Consider the following 27,943-nt stretch of genomic DNA (forward strand, 5'->3'; position numbering starts at 1 on the left):
CTGTATGCTATTGCATCATGTATGGTCTCTGTTACACTATGTATATTCTCTATTACACCACGTATGTTCTTTATTATACCATATGCTCTCTATTGCACCATGTGTGCTCTCACTGTCATGGAAGGCCTTCTGAGCTGTCAACTTCTAGATGGTAGTCTTTTTTTTTTAAGGTTTCATTTATTTATTGGACAGAGAGAGAGCAAGAGAGCACAAGCACGAGGAGTGGCAGAGGGAGAGGGAGAAGCAGGCTCTCCACTGAGCAGGGAGCCTGATGTGGGGCTTGATCCCAAGACTCTCGGATCATGATGTGAGCTGAAGGCAGACGCTTAACGGACTGAGCCACTCAGGTGTCCCTAGATGGTAGTCTTATTCACAAATGTATCCTCAGTGTCTGTAGCAATGCTTGGCAACTATAGGAACAAAATAAGAATTCATTGAATTCGGTGGAAATGAAAACAAGTACAAACTGTGCTTTGTGTATCCCAATAAGACCCCAATCTGAAGACAGTGTGGAGGTAACCAGGATACCAGATGGTGAGGCTGAGCTGGATGAGGCAGAGTGTGGCACATACAAGCCTGCAATACTTCAAATAGTGTTCTGAGAAATTGTCTGTTTCCAGCCCCCATGTCACCCTGGCTTGCCCTGTTCTTTGCTTGTTCTGCTTAATTTCCTCATTCTTTTCTCTCATTCAGAAGTATCCATTTAGCTCAATTTATTGGGCTACTCCTTTTTTAGCACCAAAGGCTGCTATATCGTGTGTGTGTGTGTGTGTGTGTGTGTGTGTGTGTACGTGTGCCTGTGTGTCTGTGTGTATATCAAGATAAACTCCCAGAAATATAGCTGGAAGTACTCAGAGAGTTGTGTGAATGAGGGGGGAAAAGAGCAACAACGAATGAATAATCATCTGTTATTACATCCTGAGTGCTTGCCAAATGCCAGGATTTACATTTAATCCTTACAATGCCCTGTAATGTATAGGCACCATTATTATAACTAGTCTACAGATGAAGTAACTGAAGCAAAGAGAAACTGAAACAGGGGAGCTGGAATCTGGTGAATGTATCTCTTAATCCAAAGTCAGTTCTATGAACACAATTAGTGTTAAATATTTGTAATGGACCACATTACAACTGATCCTTGTCTTATAAAGACATCTCTGAAGGGCAAAAGAATGAAATGTTTGTTTTTCCCTGAGTTTTTATGAGCACCATTAGGCTTTGTTTTGTTTTGGCTTTTTTTTAAAGAATTTTTTTAGAGCAATTTTAAGTTCATAGCAAAATTAAAAGGAAGGTACAGAGATTTCCCATATACACTGGTGAGTGTTTCTTATCAAGAGTTTGAAATTCCAAGGATCATTATAGGCAAGACTGTGTTCCTCTTGAACTTGTACTTAATCTCAAGGTTCCCTTCCCAGATATTACACACCTGGCCTTGGGCAGAACTAATAGCCTGTTACTCAGTTTCCATTCTAACTAGCTAAAGTGTTTATTGATCTTAACAAGGTGCTATAGGATGTATAATAGACAAACAAAAACAATGAGGATTGGTTCTTTCCACCCACCCTCCTCTGCCCCAGCACACACACAATCCTGTTGGGAAGAGAAGCCATTCACAAAAGAACTGTTAACCGACAATGTGGAACTGTTGGTGATGTAAGCCCTGGGGAGATTTCTGGGTCCTCGACTGTTGAGGAAACACATCAGAGACCCCTCTGAGCTGTATGTCTGAATTCCCCATCTGGCTCTCTCTTCTGTGTTACTTTTACTACCAGCTCATTCCCAATTGATTGCCAGCTTCTCTACATTCAAACTCTGTGATATATTCTACTTTTAAACTGTTTAGCGTCCCTCATTACCACAGATTTTCCTAGGTCTTTGTCCTGGATATATTTCCTTTCCCCTAAATCTTCAAAGGGATAAAAATCAATCTTGAATTTAACTCTGTAATTTAAGGAAAACCAAAACCACGTTGCTCATCGCAGACAGAACATGTGGGTCAGCCATCAGTTGTTCTCCTTGGCTGGAGAAGGCAGGTCAGTGGTGAAGAAGCCCCATGGTAGGTCGGGCAGTGACAATCTGTCCTACTCATACCAAGGGAAGCACCAATGAGTTGGGGCCCTGGACTGTGAGGGCTGGCCTCACTGTTTGGGGATTGGAAGGATAAACAAATATTTTCACAGGGTGCGTCCAGAACTGAGTAGTCAAGGTCATTGTGGTGCAAACAGAACACATGGTGTCAGTGTGTCCTAGTGTCTGGGCCCAAGTGGCCTTTCTTGGCAGCATCTATAAAGAACACAGAGCATGCTGTAACCTCTACTGTTGATACTGGGTGTGCTTTTACCACAGCTTAGTGAGATTTCTAGATCTGTTTCCATTTCGTGTAGATGGCTTTGAAAGTGGAGCCAGGCTTGCATTTTCTGTGGACTGGGCCTTTGCCCAGTGTGCTTTGCTCCTCTGTTTGAAACCAACCTATAGTGCTCTTGTTCATTAGTTCTGCCCAAGGGAGTAGCAGATCCTCAGGAGAAATCTCAAATGGCCTTCCATTTCTTCATAGATGGGGGTACCTGAATATACCTCAAATCTCTCTTTGAAAAAACTTCACTACAATGAGTCTGAAAAAAAACTTTAAGAGAATGTTGGTACCACTTTCTTCTTTGACATACCTCATTCTTTTGGATGGTAACATAGTGTAATATTTTGTTTTTTATTTTTTGTTTTCCTAAATCACCATGATGTAGGTAAGAAGTACCGAGTAACTGTTAGGATAAAAATGTTTCAGACTTTTCTTGTTTTTTAATGGGAATGTCCGTCTACATACAGTATAGTATATAATGCTTTCTAATATACCTATACTGTTTCATGACTGAGAATATTCCTTTTTCTAAATAGACACTAGGCCAACTTATCTGCAAAGTTTAAATTGGTGCCTTGTCATTAACAAACCTCACTTACTAGTTTTTGTCAAGTCTAAGCTGCACAATGGTTGAATTGACGACTATTATATTTGTTTAACTGCTGTAAAGTAAGTTTGCAACAATAGATGCTTGCACTTAAATAGCCTGCAGAGCACTGGGGCCCTATCAATCATGCAGAGATTTCCCTCCTGCTGTCTCTTCTGATGGACAATTCTGCTGATGTGGATATTCAAAAAGAAGGGATCAGGAAGGACAGATGATGGATAAAGACAGTCTTCTGTCTTGAGAGGAAATCGGAGAAATCCTTTTAAGGAATTTCTTTGTCATGGTGTCAGAAGATTAATTATGCTCGTGTGAGAACAGCTTTCTCATTGGGTGAAAAGAGACATTATCCTTCTGACTTGTGACAGAAGATTTTTTTTCAAAGAAAGAGAGTTAAAGATTTCAGAGGATCTGAAATCTTCTTCTGTTGTTTTCTAAGCATCCTCCAGGACTGTTGGATTACATCCGTGACATTGTGATGTTTGACAAATAACTAATGGATCAAGAATTTTTGTTTCCAGCAACCCCTTCTCCTCATGCAAATCTCTTCAGAGACCTTAATACCTACCTGAGTTTGTACATTAGATTTTAAAAATCACATGATGATAGGATAGGTGATAACTTATTGCCACCTGGGAATGGAAGCTTGTTATAGTAACATGGAAGAAGAGACACTGCAGTACCATCAACAGCTTTACAATGAATTGGTAAACACAATTTTTAACAAGGCAAATATAATCGGAAAAGGTATCCTTTAAAAATTTCAACTCTGGCACCTGGGTGGCTCCATGGTTAAGCATATGCCCATGGCTCAAGTTGTGATCCCAGGGTTCTGAGATTGAATCCTGCATTGGGCTCCCCGCGGGAAGCCTGCTTCTCCCTCTGCCTGTTTCTCTGCCTCTCTGTGTGTCTCTCATGAATAAATAAATAAAATCTTTTTAAAAAATTAAAATAAAATAAAAACTTCAACTATTGTCTAACTTAATCCAGTTGTGAATAGCGATAATATGCAGGATATTTACATTCCTTGAAACTTCTCTGAGCATAACAAATGAATATTCAGAAAAACCTTTGAAAGTTAGAGACAAAATACATCGCATAAAGCATAACAATAATAAAGTTGTTTCCTATAACTTTATTTTCCAGGTAACCGAGCCTCAAAACTTAAAAAAAAAAAAAAATTCTATTGAAAGGTCTACCTAAAATACATTACTGAGTACTCTGCCTTTTAAATAATGCACATTAACTGACTCAGGGCCTTCATTATAATGATCTGCTATTCTGGTTCAGTGAATTACCATGATGTCTTCAGTGACTATTGAAGTATTTAGTGTAGGGTTATTTGCTTCTATTCTAAATAGCCTGAGTAGCACACTCTCTCACTCTCACACACTCTCTCTATTTATTACTGTCTACTTTTTGTAGATGTGGAATTTCTTCTCTTTAGGTGAGTTATCACTTCTCCCTGGAACCAGTGTGTCATGTTTCTGGTAAACCACTATTTTGTTTTATAACTGAGGGTGAGCCTGCACTTACAATACAAATAGTTACATTTCTCTCTTTATTTCATTGTGGAAACTTGTTTTTCTCTTATTTCCAGGTGCTTGACTGGTTCAACAATAGGTAGTTGAGGTTTCCCAGAAATCCGATGTTTATTAGAAGGGGGCATTACTATGTATACATGTACATATATGTGCTGCACACAAGCCCACACATATATATATGTGTTCATTTACTAATTATATTAAATATTAACACACATATATATGTGTTCATTTACTAATTATATTAAATATTAACACTCTGATGTATTATTTTGGTGACTTTGTGATATGGTATCACCAGTGGCGGACTTTTACATCTGAGCCTTGAGAATAGATCTGCAGTGACTACTCCACTCTATAGAGACTTCTTCCCTACCTCTCTTGGGACCCCAACAGGACTGCTATGAAATGGTAGCTACAACTTGGTTTTAAATAAAAATAAACTATTCGATTGCATGAAAAAATCTTTAAATTTAGCATTAAATATTAGCTGATGCTAGCAATTGTAATTTTTGCAGTAGCTATAGCAATTGTAGGGCCAGATTGAGATCTTTGTGAGAATTCATAGCAAAGACCAAGTAAGTCTTACTTTAATTCACACTTGATAGTAACACTTGGAGGAACAGATTTAAGTTCAAAATTTAGGATTCTTGAGTTTCACACAGGATCTAAAATTTTATATATTACCAATTCTATTTTTGTTTTTTTTTATTTTTGGTTATTTTTAAAGATGATAAACCAAAGTGATGATTTTCATGAAACACACAAAGTTTAAGAAACAATCCCAGGAAATGGAAGTTCAGAAGTAGTTCAGCGATCCCTTTTCTTCTTCCTTTAGAAAGAGTGACCATTTCGCATGTTGTCTAACTTAAAGAGAAATCATCTCGTTATGCCACTCATGCATTCTAGCAATATGAGTTTACCTTTGACAGGGCTTTAATTAAAACTGGAGGTAATTCATCTTGACATAGGGCATTTAAAGAAAAAAAAGTTTACTAATTAATTTAAAAATATAGCCAGTTATAGAAAATATTTCTTTGTCTTTCTGACCCTGTTGTTAAAGGAGAACAATCAATTTATCACCAGCTGCATGAATTCAATGGAAAGGAACTTCAGGTTTTCTCCTTCTAAACCCTTGTTGAATTGTTCTGGCAGTACATAAAAGTGGCTCATTTGTACCTAAAATACTTTACCGATGCTCCATTAATCTTAGTGATAGTGTTCTCTTTTTTCCTGCAAGAAGCAGGATGAGGGGATATTATGGGGGAAGAAGAGGAAGTATTTTTTTAGATGGATGTGTAAATGAAGAGGGAAAAGCCATTTAATATTTTGTAGCCTGTTTTTTTTGCTAATGAATATATAATCAAAATATCAATGATTATTTTGTAGTATATTTTATATTTATTAATAGCACGTAATATCCTTAAGATTAAGAAGAATGTTTTGATAATTTGTGAAAATGATAGCATTTGTCTTTGAATATATACCAAGAAGATCTTTAGTCTAGAAACAAATGGTGTGTCAGACCAAAATAACATAAAAAGATAGATGAATCAAGGACAAAAGATGTTTTCCTTTGGTTATTTTGTTTTAAATGTAAAAGCTTTATCACTGTGCTGCTTAATCACAATAATTAAAGGGGAAAATAAACTAACCTAAGCCTCGGGGTTTCTCAGCTGTTAAATGAATCTTATAAAGACCTGGGTTATCTTCTCTACAATGTGCTTTGTATTTCTTAAAATAATATCTTTAACAAATTGTTTTCCATCTAAACAATAAGAGAATGCTAGATGGGCAAGGCTGCATTGACCTTGCCTCTTGGTCATGTCTGTTGATTGGCAGGTTTCAAAGGTTAAACTAGCTACAGATGAAATATAATCATTAGTGACTTGGTTCCTTTCCAGATCCCTCTGGAAACTGCAGTAAGCCAACTTTGTTCATTTATAAAGAAGAAAGAAAAGTCATTCCCTGAGCAGTTTGGAATGGGAAGCAGCCACTGTCTCCTTCCTTCTTACCTAAATAAACAAGCTAAATGGAAAAATAAACTTTACTTTTTCACATCTGGTACAAAGCTTCCTCTTCTGTTGAAAGTTCACATGCTCCTTTGGCTATGCCTGGTCGTGTGAATCAGGTGTCTTCCTTCCTTCTGTGAAGTGACTTGTGTAATTATAATAAGGAAAGACTCTGACTATTTTAATAGTCTCAAGTATATCATTATATAGAAACAAAGCTCTCGTACTGAAAATGACATCAGATGATGTTTGACCTACCTTTCCACATATATGTTAGTAGTAAAGTGACAACAGGACTTTATGCCAGTGATACAACTAGAAAACTAGAAGAGGCAAACAAATTTTTCTGGGTCTCCTTTATGTCAAGTCAGATTATTTTTATTTGTGTGTGTTCTTTTTTTTAAGATTTTATTTATTTATTCATGAGAGACACAGAGAGAGGCAGAGACACAGGCAGAGGGAGAAGCAGGTTCCTTGCAGGAAGCCTGATGCAGGACTTGATCCCAGGACTATAGGATCATGCCCTGAGTGAAAGGCAGCCACTCAACTGCTGAACCACCCAGGCGTCCCCATGTGTGAGCTCTTAATGTGATTAATTTTTTCAATTTACCTTTATGGCATACCTTGACTTTGACAACTCAGAACAGGCTGTCACAGGCAGCAGTACCGTGATTCTAAAACACACTGGCATTTACTAACCACCAAGATACCGCTAATCATCAAAATTTACCTTTGCAAACTCCCCATATGTCTTTCTATCCTCACCTCCACCCTTCTATGCTCCTAAACCACTTACTCAGAACTCCTCTCCCTTCTGGCATCCCTTCCCTAGTGAACTATTTTAATAATTGGTATTTAATAATACTGCAGTTTTTCTGTTTAACTTTTCCATGAAATGGGAATGTCATTTGCAGTCTTCTTTACCAGAATTCCACAGGCTTGATGCCTCTTATTATAGAGTTGAACATTCCACAATGTCCTTTAGATACACTTCCTTCATGTAACACGGAATCAAATTACTATTACTTAAAGCTTGGTTAGAAGCTACTGAGGTGGGTGGAGGGTGGAATATAAAACCTAGAAGAGTTGGGGTTTTTTGTGGGGGAGAGGGTGCTAAGTATAATATTTCATCCAAATGATTTCTATAAGATTTTATGAGAACAGTTATTTCCCCAGGAAATTGTTGGGATTGTTTTTAGTGTGCCAATTGATTTTTTTTTTTTTTAGGTTTTACAGTGAAAAAACTAGTTGATAATGTTTCTTTTCTTTTTTTTCTTTTTTTCTTTTTTTCTTTTTTTTGGATGCTTTGGTTCCCTGCTAGGGCCAGTCTGAGAGGAAGAAGTAAAGGTCAAATGCCACAGGCATCCAAAAAGTGGTGGGGGTGTACGTGATGCTTATCCCAGGAGCAATTGGCTGTTGTCATGACAAAATGGCTTTTCTAACTCTCTTGTGTTCTTGGGTACATTCTTTGAGCATAACCAGAGTGGTGGGGGCCTAGTAGGCACCATCATTGGTTTGTTTCCATCTTCCAGAGGGAGAGCTTGAAGCACAAAGCAGTCAAGTAGCCAGTCCTAAAAACAGACAATGAGTTTTTTCCTTTCTTTTTAATGTGTCTGGCTAATTGTTATAAATAAGCATCCCATATAACAATCATACACAATTTTGGTCCCCCCCACTTTTTCCAAGTAAGTGATTTTTCAAACTCTAATGTCATAGAATCATCTGGAGTTAGGGTTGCCTATTTGCTAAATCTAGCAACACTTTCCAGGGTTTTCAAAATGCAAGTTCCAGAGTCCTTATCTATAACTGGTGAGTCATAAATCTCTGAGAGAGAGGATAGGGAATCTACATGATGAATATGTTCATTAGGTGATTCTGATGCAGTCCTTGAACTAGACTTCATGAGAATCACTGATCTAAATGATGCTGAGCTTTAATGGTGTCTCCATGGGCACATTGGTTTCATCAAGAAAAATTAGATAGTAGTTCCAGCCAGATTTTCTATTTAGTTACATTCAGGTCAAATATAGCCCATGCTGTGACAGTTGCTGAAATAAATGAGAAGACCCATTCTATTTTTCCTCACTATGACTCCTGTTTTGTCATTCAGCACTTTCTACCATCACCACCGATACTATCCAGCTAGCAAAGTGACTTTAAGAGCCTCTCTGGGCACCCAAGTTGGCAGAACAAACTGCTCCACCTCACCTAACTGTTGATTTTCCCCATCCATAGCTGGGATCACATGTTTCTGTCTGTTATTCTTCTTTGGGTTCTCCTTAGAGAAAGTAGTTTTTTACTTTTTATCCCAAAATAAAAAGCACTTTGTCTTTCAACTTATATACCATTGGTCCACATACCTCAACTCCATTAATTAGAAAATTCCTTATATTTTGCTTCTCAACAAAGATTTTACCAGGGCAGGTAATAGAAAGAAAAGTAATAAGGAAGAGGGAAGATCATATTCCTGGATAAAAATTTGTCTTTCTGAATTAAGCTTTAAATTTATCTTTTTTAGAAGGGATTTATTTGAGAGAGAGAGAGAGCAAGAGAGAGCATGCACATGAGTGCATGGGGGGAGGGGCACAGGGAGAGAATCTTCAAGAACACTCCCCAATGAGTGCAGAGCCCTATGTGGGGCACCATCTCACAACCTATGAGATCAGGACCTGAGCCAAAATCAAGAGTCGGACGCTTAACGGACTGAGCCACCCTTGTACCCCAAGCTTTAAATTTATCTTATTAGAAAACTTGAAGTTTATAAAATGCAAATAGTAAATTCAGAACTTAATTGTATATAATCAGAATGGAGTGAGTTAGGAATCACATTTTCTTTTAGTTTGACTTCGGTAGTAGACCAGGAATAACTTAAAAAATTATTTTCAATCCTAAACAATGAATATCATTCTGATCTCAGAAGTCTCTAATTAGGATATTTACAATCTGTATAAGCAAACTCATGTTTAACCAATGTAACATTTGTTAGTTCTCTCCTGAGTATTAATTGACAGTCTTGATTACAATTTGGACCATTTCACATGTTCTTTTCTATTACTACAGAGAACATAGTGTGGCTTAGCTTAAAGAATGCACATATAGGGCTTAAAGAATGTAGGTTTGGGTATCAGCACTTTCTCAAATAAGTCACTCAGTCTTTTGAAGTCTGTATTCTCATAACAAATACAATATGTATCTCAGGTTGTTATTGTGAGGATTAAAGGAAGTAAAGTGTATGAAAGCTCTCATAATTCTGAAGTGTTTTTAGGAAATCTTGGTTAATGTAGATATTGGTTGCATGTAATGACAAAAGGAAACCTTTCTCAACCTTAGGCTAAGATAGTGTTTTGTAGGTCTGTTATTTTCATAAGGACTTTTTGTGTGTGTGACCAATGTAAAATAATCACATTCTTGTAAAATTGTAGCACCTTGGATGTTATAATTATGTTTCACTTTTATTCTTATTGCCTTTTTTTATCATAAAGGATACTTATTGATGAACCTTAAGGGCATTTTCTCTTTGGTAGTTACCCTACTAAGTAGTATGGGTTTGTTTGATTGTATATCTAGTTTCTGCTTCATATGCTTGCTTCTAAGATCCCTCCCATTTCAACCCATGCTCTGCATCTTTACCCACAGGAGCTGATGATATAGAGATATGTTGTGGTCTCCATCGCTAGAGTGCCTCACATAGTAGCCCAATAGAAAAAAAGTTGGTTCTGGTGGCGGAAAATATGCATTTGAGTACCTTGCTACTTTTGAGTGTGGTAGTCTTATAAGGATTAACTGAGATAATATACATGAAAGAATTCTATAAAAGCAGTTTTTCCTATAGTTAGGGATTTCTATAAGGAAGAATTTTTTTTTTTCATTTTTATTTATGATAGTCACACAGAGAGAGAGAGGCAGAGACATAGGCAGAGGGAGAAGCAGGCTCCATGCACTGGGAGCCCGACGTGAGATTCGATCCTGGGTCTCCAGGATCGTGCCTGGGCCAAAGGCAGGCGTTAAACCGCTGTGCCACCCAGGGATCCCTTAATATTTTTGTAATAAAGAAGAATATTAACTGATTGTATGCCTAATGTATGCCAGGTGCTTTCCATACCGTATCTACTATAACTCTATGAGGTAGGAGACATTATTCTCATTTTACAGATAACTAGCCCAAGCCATGTGATTGTAAAGTAGTAGAGCATGATTTGAATCAGATTTCTCACTCCCCACACTACTTGTCTTCACTGCTTTAGGAGCAGCATAGGTTAGGCCATTCTTGGTTCTGTCGCTTAACTACCAAGGAGACAGGGAACGGACAGATGAGACAATGAAAGGAGACACTTCATGAATGCAGTCAGCAAATAAGGAGCTGAAAAAATACTCTGTTACTGACTTGATAGTACATATTTCTGCCATTGTCTATGTGACCAAACTGAAAAGGTTAGAGAAGCCACAGCACTAGTGAGGGTTTGAAGGGGTTGGGGGTGAAGGTTGTGCCCCTTGCCTGCAGTAAACTTGAAATGTGGCTCAGCCACCAGTCTCTTTATTCTTCTACTTCTTTTTGCTTCTGTCAAACAAGGGTGACTGATTATATTTTTAAAGTAAATTTTATAGAAATTTTAAGTTTAATTATAATGTTATTGTGATTATATAACTTTTAAACCTAGTGGAGAGGTGAAGTCAGAAAGCTGTTAGGAGTTTAGACTCACTGAACTCTTCCAGTGTTTTTTCACTTGAATATAAATGAAGTCAAAGTTTTCACCTGGTTTAAAAGCTGCAGGTGACATCAGCTCATTAGGTGTGAACTGTTTCCTTCTGTGTCAGTGAAGCCTTGCTTATGACCCTGTTAGGGATTGACAAAACAAAGGGAGTATCTCTCCAAGAGAAAGTGGGACCTGAACTACTTGTGTTCTTGGTGAGGGGTGATTATTTATCAAACTGAAGAGATATGATGAGATATTAATTTTCAAATAGAAATTACAGGGAAAGCTTCTCATTATTATACTTCAAATTTGACTTATAGGCTTTATCAGAACTGTTCTTGCCTGTCTGCTTATCTGCTATTGATAGGAGATCTTTAAATACATTTGTAAAATTTCAGACTGATTGATGGTCTGCTCACCTGACAATGTTGACTGGAAGGCCATTCGATCCAGTACTACACATATTGCCAGAGACCATGTCTTCTTACAGGACTTTCAATAAGTAATTATTTTTACTTTACATCAGCATTATTAAGCTTAGCACTATGGATATCTAGTAAATAAAACTGGCAAACAATATTGATAGTTATTAAATTTATTGAACATAATTCTCTAACTCTCCCCTCAAAACAAAACAAACAGCAGCAAATATCAGGGTCCTCCACGTGAAAATAAATAAGACTTTCCTTCCACATTTTCAAATTTAAGCATTTAATGTGTATTTGAGTTTAAACTTTGCAACAAGAGCCAAACTAGCATGACAAGTGATGGAAAATGTCCAGGAAATTATACCATGGTCTGATGTTTTGCTGCTTTTCATTTTGGCAATTCATACTTAAAAGTTTTACTTATTTTCTTTGTGAGGCAGCAACATGGAAGAAAAATCACTTACAGTTGGAGAGATTCAAGTTTTCCTAGTTGGTGTTTAAAGTACTAGTGTCCGTGAGCAGAGTGGTATATTGAAATGGTGTGTATAACAAATTTTAAGAGTCATTGCAGGCTTCAAAAAGTCAGGAAAATTAAAAGGAAAAAGGCCAGCATATCTGGTTTAGGAATTTTGGTCACGAACATGTTATATTCAAGAACTATGTATAGGTATCTTCTAGGACAGCTTCTTCAAACACAACTTAGGTGGATTTTTTTTTTTAATAATTACACTTAAGCACCTGATGATCTAATGAAGACAATTTCTTAATGTGTCAAAATGAGCTCTTTGTATCTTGTTTGAATCTTTTGTTGCCTTAAGCTAATCTGCTTTAGGGTTCTCAAATCCAGGCATTTTACAATGCAGACTCTAGCAATGGCATTCATTTGGAATGCTGCCTTTTGTTTACTAGCTTTCCCAGACCCTCACTGCTTCCTTTGGTCATCTGGTGTCTTCACTAATGTGATTGGTACTCCTAGGCTCTGCAGGTAGCCATGAGCCTTTATATGTGGGATTTACAATGGGACTCACCACCCTGGCTGCTAATGAAGGGAACCACGGGGATTTTGTTTTGTTTTTTCTGTCTTCCAAAAGAGTGAAGGAAAATTGAGTTCTGGGTTTGCTAATTCTCTGTTTTCTGTTTCCTTTAATTTTTACAATTGATTTACAAACTGTGGTGCAAAAATACAAATATTTTTGTTTAGGAGTCAAATGTTTCATCTGCCAGCCCTTCATGCTAATCACTAGAATTGTTTATTATTGAACCTGGAAAGAACAAAGTGGAGTCTCTGTTTAAACTCAACCAACTGGCATTTCACCTTCATCTGTTTTTGTCTTTCAGGAGATTTTTGACCAATTTGGTTGTTTAAAAAAAAAAAGGCATATGACTGGAAGCCTTGGATTCTACTACCGGCCTTGCCATTTAGTACTTCTGTAACCTTGAGTAAGTCACTCTTCGGTTTCTCATCTGAAAAAAAAAAAAAAAAAAAAGGAAAGTGTTACCAAGGTACACATAAGATTTCAGATGGTGTTTCATATTCTAGCTTTCTTCTCTTTTTACTACCAAAGTGAACGATGGTGCCCTTTCATTTGATTTTTGGATAAGCCTGTTGAAAAACATCTTGCATCTATTAAATGTTTGAATCAGCAGTTAAAGCAATATTAAATGTAAAATGTCAGTGTCTTCATTTTAGAGGTAATATGCTCTGTAGATTGTAGCCTAACTTTATAGAGATAGGAATTTATTTGCCATTTTCCAGTCAGGAAACATGGCACCAATGGTTTTTTGTTTTTTTTTTTTAATTTAAGTATAGCTGACATATAATATTATAGGTATACAACATAGTGATTCAACAGTTGTATACATTATGAAATGTTCACCATAAGTGTAGTTACCATGTGTCATCATACAAAATTCTTACAATGTTATTGACTATATTCCCTATCTGTACTTTCCATCCCCTTGACTTATTTATTTTTATTTTAATTTTTTTAGAGAGAGAGAGAGAGAGAGCACATGGCATTTGGGGGGCGGGGGAGAAGGAGCACTGAGGAAGTAGGAGAGGGAGAATCTTAAGCAGAATCTACACCTAGTGCAGGGCTCAATCTCACAACCCTGAGATCCTGACCTGAGCCAAAATCAAGAATTGGACATTTAACTAACTGAGCCACCCAGGCACCTTTTGATTTATTTTATAACTGGAAGTTTGTACCACTTAATCCCCTTGACCTATTTTGCCCATCCCCTCAACCCCCTCCATTCTGGCAACCACTAGTTTGTTCTATGAGTCTGTTTCTGGTTTCTGTTTGTTTGTTCATTTGTTTTGTTCTTTATATTCCATAAATAATTTAAGTCATATGGTATTTGTGTCTCTGATTTATTTCACTTGGCATCCATGTTTTAATTGTGCTTTATAAGGCGGTGTTCTCAAGTATGGTTTAAAGGTTTTCCAGGGGTCATGGAATTTTTGGATATTATTTTATTTTTATTTGGTTTTTTTGCTGCTGGTCACTTTTTTTTTCTTTGAATCTTTGGATTTTACAACAAGAAGGGACATCTTCAATCATCAGGTCCAATTTTTTTAGTTTTACCAACACAGATTCAGCAGACCCAGAAATACTTAGTAGATCATCTATGGTCAAAAAGTCTAGAGAGCTATTGGTAAGGTCCAAACTCCAAAGTCAAAATGTTAAAATACCTGGTGGAGGTGTCCTAACTACCTCTTAATGAAAAACAGAGAATGAAAGGTTGAGAGTAGAGGATTGTTCATTCCAAGTCTGGAAAACTTAAAAATCACTGCTTGATGGAATTACATAGTTGGTTAGTTTACACATTGCAGCAGCTTTCAGATTGAAGTCAATCTGATCCCACAAATGTTTAATGAAATACTGTGTATAAGGCATTGTGAACTGCAGTGATGTTCCTACAAAACTGTGCAAAATCACAATCGCTGCCCTCAGACACTCTGCAGTCTAACCTGGAGATAAAAATAAGTACATAATAGAAAATAAAAATGATTATATATATTAAAAAAAAAAAAAAACCACCACACAGGTTTTCAAAAGACAAAGAACTTTGGAATTTTCAAAGTCTCAAAGAACTTTGAGGATTTCAAAGTCCAAAGGGGAGGTGAACTTAAATAGAACCTGATAGGTCAAGTGCTCATTAGCAGATCAAAGGTAAAATCAGGGCGCTCTGGGAACTCACAGGCAAGGTCTTAAATCTGAGTGGGAGAAAAGAAAGGAACTTGTAAAATGATAAAATTTTTTGCAAGTTTTCCTATTCTTGAGTTGGTTATTGCTGCTAGAGAAAACCCCTCAACCACACAGATCGATTTCAACTATAAATTCATTCTCTCTAACCCTAAATACAACTTAATTATATCTTTGAGTTGAGTGCCCTTGGTGAGTTCCTCTCTTTTTTTCCTCTATCAATTGTTCTATTTCACTCTCTTTAAGCATTTACCCAACTGCCCTTTTCTTAACAGGTTGCTCCTCTTATTTCTAGGAGCTCCTGAAGAGTCCCAGTAATTGCCTTAATTTGACTGACTTCTAAGTACTAGTGATGCCAAGTGCTTTATCTCCAGCCCTGCTTCCCCCTAACCTTCAAATTTGTCTATCACATTGCTGCTAGACATCTCCACTTGGATATTTCATAGCCATCTCAAAATCAATATATCTAAGACCTGAGTGTATCACCTCCCATTCAAAACCTCATCTTCCCAAAACAAACAAACAAAAACAAAAAACAAAACTTCATCTTCCTCCAAGTACCCTCAATTAGATGAGGTAACACCATTCTCCCCAATTTGCACTTTAGAAGCATGAAGGTGCAGAAAGCATGTCCAGCTAGGAGGCTGCAATCATCCAAACCACTGAATTCCTTGTTATAGTATTACATGGTCTGTAATTGCACGAGAGAGAACATAGTCAAGTAATTAAAAATATGGCTTTAGGGACACCTGTCCGGCTCAGTTCATAAAGCATGCAACTCTTGATCTTGGGGTCATGAGTTCGAGTCCACATTTGGTGTAGAGCAAAGCCAAACCAAACCAAACCATGGCTTTAAAGTAAGGTGGATCTGTGTATGATTCCTGGCACCACCTTATTAGCTGGCCATGTGATCTTAAGCAAATTATTAAACTTTCTTAGACTGGGTGACCTCATCTGTAAGATGGAGACATAGTAATACTTACATCAAATGATATTTGGAGGGTTAAATGAGATATCACAAATGAAACTTTCAGCAATGAGATTCCTAAGATCTAGGAGAACGAAGACCATTTCTGTCTTGTTCACCACTGTATCTGCAGGACCCAGCACAAAGAAGGCACTCAATAAATATTTACTGAATGAGTATGTAAGGTAGTGCATGCCTGATTTGAGGTACTAACAGTGGGGATGGAGAAAAGCAATGCAAGATAGAGACCGAAGCTTCACCCTAAATCATTTGCCCATGCTACTGGTCACTAATTCCTACTGATTTAATTCCTAAGTATTTCTCAGTTCTTTCCATCCTCTGTGATCCTACTATAACTGAACCCACACAGGCATCATGATCTCTCACCAGGACTATAGTAGACGTTTCTAAGCACGCTCCCTACATCCTGTTCTGCCTCATGAGCCCCTTCCAGATTACCACAGAATAATCTATTTGAAGCTGAAATGGGAACATGTAATTTCTTTAACATCCTTTCATACTTTTTATCCATAGGATCCAGTCTCAACTCCTCACACCTGGGTCTACATTTTCATCTTCCTTTCCTACCACTCTCTCACTTTTGATAGTCTAGCAATTGCAGACTGATCTTGTCTTCAGAACATACTGTGCTATTTCATGTCTTAATGCTTTTGAGAGGGACTTGCTTATTCTTTCAACACTCTTCTCTCCAGTATCAGGATTACATTTGTCTGCAAATGACAAGAAACACTAAACACCAAGTCAGAAGTTTATTTCTTTGCCACAGAAAGTTTGGGAGTAATTGTCTGCAGCTGGTAAGGCATTTCTGCTGTCATCAGGGACCCAGGCTCCTGCCCTGTAGTTCTGCCATTGATGTGTGTCTTCCATCTGTTCCTTTCTTTTTCTACCTTTCTAGGGCCTTATTCCATTAATCATCTCCTTTCTTCAGTATCTCTACCTCTCACTTTCTTTGGAAGGAAGAAACTCATCCTGTAAGCGTCCCTTGTTCTATTGTCTCTTTCCTGCCATTCTACCTTTCCAACAGCTACTTCTTGATTTCTGTCCTAGTTCACCACTCTTCTTGAAGGACTAATTGCTACATGGCACATTTTCATTCTTGGTCCTATTTGACGTCCCCTACCTGTTGAAACTGTTGACTACCTCCCATTTCTCCAAAATCTCTTGTCCCTTGGCCTTCACAACCTTATAGTTTCCTGGTTTCCTTCCTAATTCTCCTACTGCTTCTTCATCTGCAAAGAGGTTTTCCTCTTCCTTTGCTTGACTCTCAGATGAGAGTGTTTCTCAGACGTCCCCCCTTGACTCTTACTCTATATACCTTCTCTGTGATGGCAGTCCCTAGGTAATCTCACCAGTACCAATACCAGTTATCTGTGTGACAGCTGTCTGTTTCTAGGGTTTGTTTGTTGAGTTCCCACTCTGGACCTTGAGTCCTGAATTTCTAACTGCCTACCTAAAGGGCTCCTCTTCTATGTTCCTTCCATCCCTGATTGTGTACAGTTTTAATCAACTCCTCCTAGACTTCAGAAACCTTTTATCTGGTCTCTAATCCAACTTTCACATTATTGTCAGAATTATCTTCTATTTTTAAAGAATCAAATTATGGTAATATTTTGAAAGCTTCCATTGGCTTTGCCCTGCTTCTGGGATAAAATTCAAATTCCTGATTTGGCATATAAGGTCCTTTACAGACCGTCCCCAACCAACTTTTTTTTTTTAAGTTTTTGTCTTTTTTTAAAGATTTTATTTATTTATTCATGAGAGAGAGAGAGAGAAAGAGAGAGAGAGAGAGAGAGAGAAAGGCAAGAGACATAGGCAAAAGGAGAAGCAGGCTCCCCTCAGGGAGCCCAATGTGGGGCTCAATCCCTGAACTTAAGGATCACTCCCTGACCCAAAAGTAGAGCTTAACCACTGAGCCATCCACATGTCCCCTCAACCTACTTTTTATTTGTTTGTTATTTACTACTTATACAAAAAAATGTTAAAAAGAAACAAATTTATTCTCAGCACCTTGGGTAGCTCAGTCAGTTAAGCATGCAACTTTTTATCTCAGCTCAGGTCTTGATCTCAGCTCAGGTCTTGATCTCAGCTCAGGTCTTAATCTCAGGATTGTGCATTCAAGCCCCTTGTTGGGTTCCATGTTGGGTGTGGAGCCTACTTAAAAAAATTTTTTTTAATTATTCTCAGTTCTCCAATGGCTTTCATCCCTCCCTCTTGCCCACACAACTCCTGACTCGTTTCCTTAGGGCCAGTTCAAAACTGAACCTGTTCACTGCCGTTTTCATGAAAGAGAGCCAGTGCCAGGGATGTGGGGGAAGAAGGTGAGAATAAGGTGACAGTACTGTCCAGGTTCCACCCAGAAGTGGACTGGGTGGAGATGCACAGGATTCAGACAAAAGGACTGGTAGCCTCACAATAATGTAGTGTAACTAAAGTAGGCTGGAGAGGACATGGCATAAGCCTGTGAGGCTTTAAAGGGCATCTCCTGGGCTCTTTCAAATCCAGAAAAACCAACACCAGGAGAAGAATGGGGAGGACCAAGGAAGCAGTCTTATGGAAAGTTTCACAATTCTTCCATATTGGGAGTTGCAGAAAATCTAGAGGGCACCATTTTTGGCAGAAAAACTTTACTGTTGGGAAATCACAAAAGTGCTACAGATGCTGCGAAAAGCCACAAGGGAACGCACAGTTTCACAAAACACAGTGATCACAGACCAGAGCAGAGGGGATCATGCTACTGACACAGAAACTACAAAATCCAAAAGCAGGAAGAGTGGCCTTTCAGGGAGTAGCTCTGTATCAGTCATCCACACTTACCCCAGGTCAGATAATCTGGTGAGTTTCACAGAGTAGCCGGCAACATGGGAGTGGAGAGGGGGCACATGTCACATAAAAAGGACTTAAAATGAGCAGCTAGAAGAAAAAAATGGTAGAAAATTGCTCCATGGCGTTCAGGAATCAAGGGCAGTGCTGGGGGCTAAGTGGACACATGCACAAGAAAGAGCATGGAATAAGTTTTCTGTTTAGTAGTCAGTTGGTGAGGGGAAATAAGATCCAGGAGGCAGGTGACAGGAAAAATGTTTGGGTCCTGTAGGCAAGTCACTGAAAGCTGGATCAAAAAAGGAGTGCACACTACAGACCAGTGATGAAACACAACTCTGGGCCCCAAATGCGGGGGGTGACTCATGGGGGTGGGTATCATTGATAAGAGTGGTGAGTGGAATAGCTATCACAGGGCCGCAGGGAAATATATAGCCATTAGGTCACAGAGGGCTCCTTCCAGCCTGGATGGTAGAAGGCACAGAGGTCCTCCTATTGACAGTGGCCCTTTCTGGCAAAGTGTCAGCAGAGAGGGTGGTCAGATCTATCTTCCATAACCTGGGATCTATTCTCTGGTTGGGCAGATATTCTTGATAAAAAACCAACTTTTGACATTTCAAGGATTTTCTTTGCTCTTTGGGAAAGCCTCCTCTAGAAGGACCTTTTTGTCCTGATCCAGGAAAAGGAGATTCAGCATTGGCCCCCATCCACCATGATCAGTGGGCCATACGTGTTGCTTCGGCCTCCCCAGAGTAAGCCTCTGCCCTAGGAAAGAGATAGGAGACTCAGTTGTGGTAGAATCATTGGCCCCCTTGATACTGGAGGACCTCTGTAAAGAGAGTATCCATTCTTTTTTGTCTGGCTCCTTTTGTTCAACATCATGTTTATGAGATTCATCTAGGTTGCCTGTAGTAGGAGTTTGTTCCTTGCAGCATAGTATCCATTGCATGCACACACAACAACTTATTTATCCATTCACCCAATGGTGGACATGCAGGTGAATTCCAGTTTGGGGCTGACTTGGGGTCACCAGGCTTCCCATGGGCCATGGGAGGAAGGCCCAGAGGGCTGCGTAGTCTGATGAGATCCCATTTTCCTCATCTCCAGTCTCTTCCTGCTCTGGCAGTTGTGGCTGCTGCCGTAGTGGCTACTACTTCTGATTTTGCTTCTTTCATTTTGGCATCACGGTTGTGGCAATGGTTGCAGCAGGGTGTGTGGAGGGCAGAATTCTCAATTACTTGCCACTTTAACCCCTCTTCCCCAACAATAAACCTTCAGTATTTAGAAAATGCACTCTGCCTTTGACATTCTGTTCTACTGGCCTGTGAGGTCCTGCCAGTTCTGTTTGATAAATCTTTTCAAGCCATGCAAATGTCATCTCTTTTTTTTTTATATTTTCTTCATTTCTCTGCACAGAATTGCTACAATCTCTGTACTTTTATGGCACTTTGCTCCTACTTCTAGTGAACGCTTACACATTTACATATCTGTCTTCACCTCTAGATTGAAGTTTCTTTGAGATTGGGAGACTGCCTTTATTATCCTTCCTAGCACAGTTCATAGTATGTCCTAGGTGAATAAATTAAAATAATGAAATCAGGAAATAGGAATACCTTTTACTGTGATAATTATGAGTTTTGTTTTGAATATACTAACTTTGCACATATTGAGTTGACATTGAGGTTGGGTGGAGAACTGCAAATCAGAATTTTTTTTTTTAATTTTTAAATTTATTCATTTGAGAGAGAGAGGGAAAGAGCAAGCAGGAGAGAGAGGCAGAGGAAGAAGCCGACTCCCCACTCAGCCAAGGAGCCTGATATGGGGTTTGATCATAGGACCCAGAGATCATGACTTGAGCCAAAGGCAGTTGATCAACCATCTGTGGCACCAGGGTACTCCAAGTCAGAAAAGATTTTATGGCCAATGATGTAGATACAGGAGTTGCCAAAAAAAGACAGTAATAAACACTGATTGGGTCCCCTGTTTTTCAACTATGGACTACAGAAAGATAGGACATTTATAGGAAATAGAGAAAGGGGGTTGGAATTTGGGATATGAAGGAGAAAATCCATAGACATCTTTGTTGGGGGGGGAAAAAGCATAGTTGACACTTTTGCCTGGGGTCCTCTCCCCTCTGCCAGATGTATACAGTCCTTCCACTAATTTAAAGTCCAGAATCAAGAAATACAGATGTTCATTCTATTTCTTCTAGGATTAGAAGCTACCAATTCAAAATTTTCATCCCAGACTCCTGTGGGCTACTTCAAACCTTGTATATTCTTCGTCTCCACCTCTCCAGTTTTTGTGGTGTGTGTGTGTGTAGAATTCTGCACCTTTTGCAAAAGCAAGAGTGGGTTAGGTGGAAATATGTTTTTCCCCTAAAAAACTGAAAAATCCCTTTTTAAATAGAAAAATAACACATATGGAGTTCTATTTATTTAGATTCTTTTCTTTAGTTTATTCTCCTTTGCTTTGTTAGTGTTTGTAGAAAATAAATACTGGCTTATATAGATTATTTTTAAACAGATAAAGAAAGTTCTGTGTTTCCGTGCAACTCCTTAACATTTTAAAAATTGATAGATTTAATTGTACAAAAATTAAAACTGTCTGCATGGAAAAATGGCAAATACCAAAAGCCAAGGCAAAAGGCTACTGGGGGGAAATGTGCCCCATATTATACACAAAGGACAAAATTCTTTAATATATAAAGAGCTCCTACAAATCAAGAATAAAAATAACAACTAAATATGAAAACTGATTAAGACTGGAAATTTCAGAGAAAAAGATTCAAGGGCTTTTAAATTCATTTGAAAAACTATTCAATTTCATCCATAAGAGAAATACAGACTAAAACTACATTGAGATATCATTTTTCATCTGTCAAATTAACAAAGATCCAAAAGTAGATAATACTCTACATTGTTGAAGGACTGGGGATCCATAAATTGCTAATGGGAGTATAAATTGGTTCAACCATTAGTTCAACCCTCATTTAATACTAAGTATCAGGGAGTCTTTCCAATCCACCTTTTCTCTGCTTTTGGCAGTTTCCTACTTGATATGGACCTTAGAGAAACTGAGCTGTAATTGAAAATGTTTCACGGGCAGCCCGGGTGGTTCAGTGGTTTAGCGCCGCCTTCAGCCCAGGGTGTGATCCTGGAGACCCAGGATCAAGTCCCATGTCGGGCTCCCTTCATGGAGCCTGTTTCTCCCTCTGCCTGTGTCTCTGCCTGTGTCTCTGCCTGTGTCTCTGCCTCTCTCTCTCTCTCTCTCTCTCTCTCTCATGAATAAATAAATAAAATCTTAAAAGAAAATGTTTCTGATGTATGGAAGAAATGAAGACTGCCTGTGTATGTTAAAACAAAACCAAACGAGAGCATTTTGGCAATATTTAACAAAATTAAAACTGCATATATCCTTTGACTCAGCAATTTTACATCTAGGAATTTATCCAAGTACTAAATTAGTGTGTATTAATTAGTGCAGGGTTGATTATTATAATATCTTTAGTAATAACAAGGACTGCAAAATAAGTATCCATCATTAAAGAATTAGTTTACAATAATCATGATATAGAGGCACCTGGGTCATTCAGTCGGTTAAGTGTACAGACTATTTTGGCTCAGGTCATGATCTCAGAGTTGTGAGATCAGGCTCTGAGCTCAGCAGGGAGTCTGCTTGAGATTCTCTCTCTCTATGTCTCCCTCTCTGCCCCTCTCCCCTCTGCACACACACTCTCTCTCAAATAAATATAAATCTTTTAAAAATAATAATAATTATGGTATATATATCCAGGGAATTTTCCAAGGTCATAAAAAATAATGAGGAAGATCTTTTATGTAAAAAGAGCTCCAAAATATTTTTATTATCTTATTTTTATTTTTCATCTTAAGCATACTTTTTAATATCCCTCACTTATTTCCCCCATTCTTCCATCCACCTCCCTTCTGGTAACCATCAATTTGTTCTCTATAGTTAAGAGTCTATTTCTTGGTTTGTCTCTCTCTCTCTTTTTTTTCCCCCTAATCTTTGCTCATTTGTTTTTTAAACTCCACATATGAGTGAGATCATATGGTATTTGTCTTTTTCTGACTGACTTATTTTGCTTAGCATAACTCTGTAAATCCATCTATGTCATTGTAAATGTTAAGATTTCATTATTTTTATGGCTGAATAATATTCCATTGTGTGTGTGTGTGTGTGTATTTTTATTTATTCATCTATCATTGGACCCTTGGGCTGCTTCCTTAGATTGGTTGTTGTAAGTAATTCTGCAGTAAACATAAGGGTTCATATATCCCTTTGAATAAATGTCTTTGCATTTGGGGGGGAGTGAGTACCCAGTAGTGTGATTCCTGGGTCATGGAACAGTTCTATTTTTAATTTTTTGAGGAACCTCCGAACTGTCTTCCATGGGGCTACACCCAGTTTGCATTTCCATTAACAGTATGCAAGTGTTCCTTTTTCTTCAAATCCTCATTAACACTTATTACTTGAGTTTTTTATTTTAGCCATTCTGCCAGGTATGAGGTGATATCTCATTTGATTTGCATTTTCCTGATAATAAGTGATGTTGACCATCTTTTCATGTGTTGGTTGGCCATCTATAGGTCTCCTTTGGAGAAATGTCTGTTCATGTCTTCTGCCCGTTTTTTGATTATTTGTTTTTTGGGTGTTGAGTTGTATACTTTATTTATATATTTTGGATACTAACCTTTATCAGATATATCATTTGCCAGTATCTTCTCCCATTCCATAGTTGCCTTTTAATTTTGTTGATTGCTAATCCATTTTTATGTTGTTACAGCTGATATCAGAGAAGTTACCACCTAGGCTCTCTTCAAAGATTTTTATGGTTTCAGGTCTCACATTTAGGTCCTTAGTGCATTTTGAGTTTATTTTTATGTATGATGAAAGAAAGTAGTCCTGTTCCATTCTTTTACACATAGCTGTCCAGTTATCCCAATAGAATTTGTTGAAAAGACTGTCTTTTTCCCATTGTATATTCATTCTTCCTGTATCGAAGATTAATTGGCCATATAATATGTGTTTATTTCTGGAATTTCTGTTCTATTCTGTTGATCTGTGTGTCTATTTTTATGCCAGTAACATACCATACCATAGTGTTTTAAATACTGTCACTTTGTAATGTAACTTGAAATCTGAAATTCAGTTTTGTTCCTCTTTTTGTAGGTTACTTTTGCAATTTGGGGTCTTTTGTGGTTCCATACAAATTTTAGGATTGTTTGTTCTAGTTCTATGAAAAACACTCTTGGTAGTTTTTTGTTTTTTGTGTTTTGTTTTGTTTTGTTTTTAGATTTTATTTATTTATTGATGAGAGAGAGAGACAAGCACAGACACAGGCAGAAGCAGGCTCTATGCAAGGAGCCCAACATGGGACTCGATCCCGGGTCTCCAGGATCACACCCTGGGCTGAAGGCGACACTTAACCGCTGAGCATCCCGGGGTGTGCCTGTTGGTAGTTTGATAGGGATTGCATTAAATCTGTAGATTACATTGAGTAGTATGGACATTTTAACAATATTTGTTCTTCTAACCCATGAGCATATTTGTCTGTATCATCTTCAGTTTCTTTCATCAGTGTCTTATAAGTATAGATCTTTCACTTCTTTGGTTAAATTTAGTCTTAATATTTTATTATTTTTAGTGCAGTTGTAAATGGGGTTGTTAATTTCTCTTTCTGCAGATTCATTATGAGTGTATAGAACAGATTTCTGTACATTGATTTTGTATCCTATGACCTTACTGAATTTATTTATCAGTTCTAGTAGTTTTTTTGTGGAGTCTTTGGAGTTTTCTATATATAGTATCATATCATCTGCAAATAGTGAAAGTTTTACTTCTTCCTTACCAGTGTGGATACCTCTTGTTTCTTTTTGTTGTTTGATTGCTGTGGCTAGGACTTCCAGCACTATATTGAATAAAAATGGTGAGAGTGGGCATCCTTGTCTTGTTCCTGACCTTAGGAGAAAAGCTCTGGTTTTCCCCGTTGTGTATGATGTTAGCTGTGGGTGTTATATAATAATTTTTATAGATAATAAAGTTGACTTGGACTGTCTCCAGTGAGCTTCTCATTCTTGTGCTAGCCCTACATTTTAAATTATTAAGTTACTCAAACAGTATTTATGAGTACCTGCTATGTAGGAGGGTACCACAAAAGTGCTATAATATTAATAATAGGCAAAAACAAAAACAAAGTCCCTACCTTCATGTAGTTTAGAATTTAATAGGGAAGACCAACATTAATCACACAAATTACATATAGCTCATCCATGGGTTAAATGTTAGGAAGGATATGAATGGGAACTTTTAGCAAGACTAAGGGGATCCGAGAAGCAACGCCTGAAGTCTAAAGGGATGAGGGGATTTAAATTGGCAAAAGTAAAACATAAGGTAGGTGGAATTACAGGCAGAAGAAACATGTTGGTCATTGTTGGTCACTGTCGCTAGAGCACAGCATTTTGGAAGAGAACAGTGTCAGATAAGGCTAGAGAGATGGGCAGAGATATTTACAATATTGATTTTTATTATCAGAGTAATAAAAAACCATGAAGGGCTCTAGTGAAGGATTGACAGATTATATTTGCTCTGTAATGCAGAGAAATGATTGTAGGGTGCCAAAGAGAAGGCAAGGAGAACAATTAGGTAAGTTGGTGCTGGCTCTTCGCAGGAAACCTCAGGTCCCACCCACAGAGTTGTTTGTGTATCCTTACAGAATGGTGACTGCCTTCTCTTAGAGCAAATGATCCAAGAGGTCAAGGCAGAAACTACAGTATCTTTTATAACCTTGGAAATTACATATTGTCATTTGTTTGTGTATTTAGTAATCACACAAGTCAGTGTTGATTCATTGTGAGGGAAAGGATTACCCAGGAGGTAAGATTCATTGAAGCCATCTTGGAAGATAGCTACCACAGACCCAACTCTGTAGAACTCCAACATTTTATTTCTGGGTGGTGTATTGTGGGAGTACAAAGGAAAATGAGAAGCAGCACAGGGAAGGAGGAATACCGGAAAGGTTGTAAGATGAAATCCAACCAAGGAAAAGGAAATTTCAAGAAATCTACCAAGAGGACATGTTAGAAGAGAACCAAAAAAAGTTCACTGGATTTAGTGACATAGATTTAATGCCCAAAAACTCATTCCTCATAATATAGTTTAACATTTATTTTGACTCACTTCCTCTTATAACCTTTATTAAAGAGACTTTTCTCCTCCCATCTTTTCTTTGATAATCTTCCTTTAACACCCCTTATGGATGTTTTCATGATGTTCCCCACAAAATTCTACTGATACTTTGAGTGGAGTTGTGTCAAGTTTGTTATTTTGTTTGAGAAACATGTTTTTACAATGATTAGACTGCTCTTTAAAACACCTGGCACATTTCTCTCTGTGTGTAAATATTCATTTAAATCACCTACATAGGGCAGCCGGGTGGCTCAGCGGTTTAGCGCTGCCTTCAGCCCAGGGTGTGATCCTGGAGACCCAGGATCATGTCCCACGTGGGGCTCCCTGCATGGAGCCTGCTTCTCCCTCTGCCTGTGTCTCTGCCTCTCTCTCTCTCTCAATCTCTCTCTGTGTCTCTAATGAATAAATAAATAAAATCTTTAAATAAATAAATCACCTACATATTGGGGATCCCTGGGTAGTTCAATGGTTTAGCGCCTGCCTTCAGCCCAGGGCATGGTCCTGGAGTCCCAGGATTGAGTGTCATATTGGGCCCCCTGTGAGGAACCTGCTTCTCCCTCTGCCTATGTCTCTGCCTCTCTCTCTCTGTCTCTCATGAATAAATAAATTCTTTAAAAAAATAAATAAAGATAAATAAAGAAATCACCTACATAAAGTTTGGCAATTTAAAAAATGTTATCACATATCTTCATTAAGTTGAGTCCTGAGTATTATTTTTGTTGTTGCTGCAGTGAATAGGATCTCTTCTCTGCCTCCATTTACCACCACAGTGTTTTCAATCTAGAAATGTATTTACTTTATTCCTCATCTTATGGATAAGGAAAAAGGCCCAGAGAAGATAGGTGACTGGGCTACAGTTACAGACTGGTAGAGTTGGGGACGGCAGATGTTGGACATCCAAATTTTATTGTGCTACATTAATAGGAAATGAAGTTGCTTACTCAGTCAAACCTTATTAAAATTAAGAGTCCCTTAAGTATCATTTTCTTTGTCTTTCTTTTTTCCTATAGTTTTATTAAGTTTTTTTTAATTCCCCTATGGTTAATATACAGTGTTATATTAGTTTGAGGTGTAGAAAATAGTGATTCAACAATTCTACACATTACTCTGCTCATTATAATAAGTATCACTTTCTTTGTATCAGGTTTCAAAGTAGTACTATACATTTTATAGCATATCTCTACTTTTTAGAATTGTCAGTTTGAAATAGTGTCATGACTTAAAGAACTGCCTCTCATCTCCATTCAATTCTCCCTGAAGACCTGATTCCTACCAGACAGGAACTATTTTTTCTTTGAGGTCTAAATAGACCTAACAACCTATTGCAGTGAGTAAATATTTAATGAAGATTGAATATTTCCTCTGTGGTGGATCAATTTACTCTTGTTGATTATCTGAGGAAAGCTTTTTTTTTAAATGTCATGTAGTAGGTTAAGAAATTTGTTTTCCTGGATATTGTTATTAGTTTGTTTTCAGTGATTTAAAAATGCATGTCTCTTAGTTTTTTTCAGTCATCTGTTTTTCCTAGTTTATACATGCAATTTGAATTATTATGTTATCTTAAATACAAATCTGAGATTCATTGACCTGGGATCATGCAATGAAGTCTTTTGCTGTGAGAGTTGTTTTTTCTTGTATTTGTGGTACTTGGCGCTCCAAAAATGAAAACTATTTGCTAATAAGGTATAAGGATGTTGATGGTGCATTTTTTAACAGCAGAAATATATTTTTTTTTGCTAAATATCTCTAAAACCATAAATAATTTTTAATTAACAAAAATGTGTTTTTCTTGTGTTTTTAACTATCAGTATATATTTAATTTTTTTATTTTTCTTAACTGATTTTAGGTTTAAAGAAAATATATTTATATTTGCCTGTGCATCTCTAAATATATGAAGATAGTGACATAGCTTCAAAGTTTTCAACTTGTAAAACTAGAATGACTCTAGTGGAATCATTTAGTGCAAGTTGTTAATGTGGCATTCAGATGGAATTTATCAGAATCAATTAGAAAAACTTCTCGTTTAAATGGCAGGAAAAGGTGCATATATATTTCATCCTCTTTCTATGCTAGGAAATATGTGA

At 37.6% G+C, this 27,943-nt stretch overlaps 1 protein-coding gene and 1 pseudogene across 7 annotated transcripts in view; one reads left to right on the forward strand and one right to left on the reverse strand.

The window, feature by feature from the left end:
* Window positions 1-27,943, forward strand: part of GREB1L (GREB1 like retinoic acid receptor coactivator) — a 257,957-nt gene that overhangs the window by 85,727 nt on the left and 144,287 nt on the right. For all 7 annotated transcript variants that reach the window (XM_072735060.1, XM_072735063.1, XM_072735065.1 and 4 more), the window contains exon 2: window positions 12,974-13,075. The gene's annotated coding sequence lies outside the window, so the exon portion shown is untranslated. The remainder of the gene's footprint in view (window positions 1-12,973; window positions 13,076-27,943) is intronic.
* Window positions 19,088-19,832, reverse strand: LOC112925686 (proline-rich protein 3-like; annotated as a pseudogene).

Source organism: Vulpes vulpes, chromosome 13 (assembly GCF_048418805.1).
Source record: "Vulpes vulpes isolate BD-2025 chromosome 13, VulVul3, whole genome shotgun sequence".
Taxonomy (NCBI): domain Eukaryota; kingdom Metazoa; phylum Chordata; class Mammalia; order Carnivora; family Canidae; genus Vulpes; species Vulpes vulpes.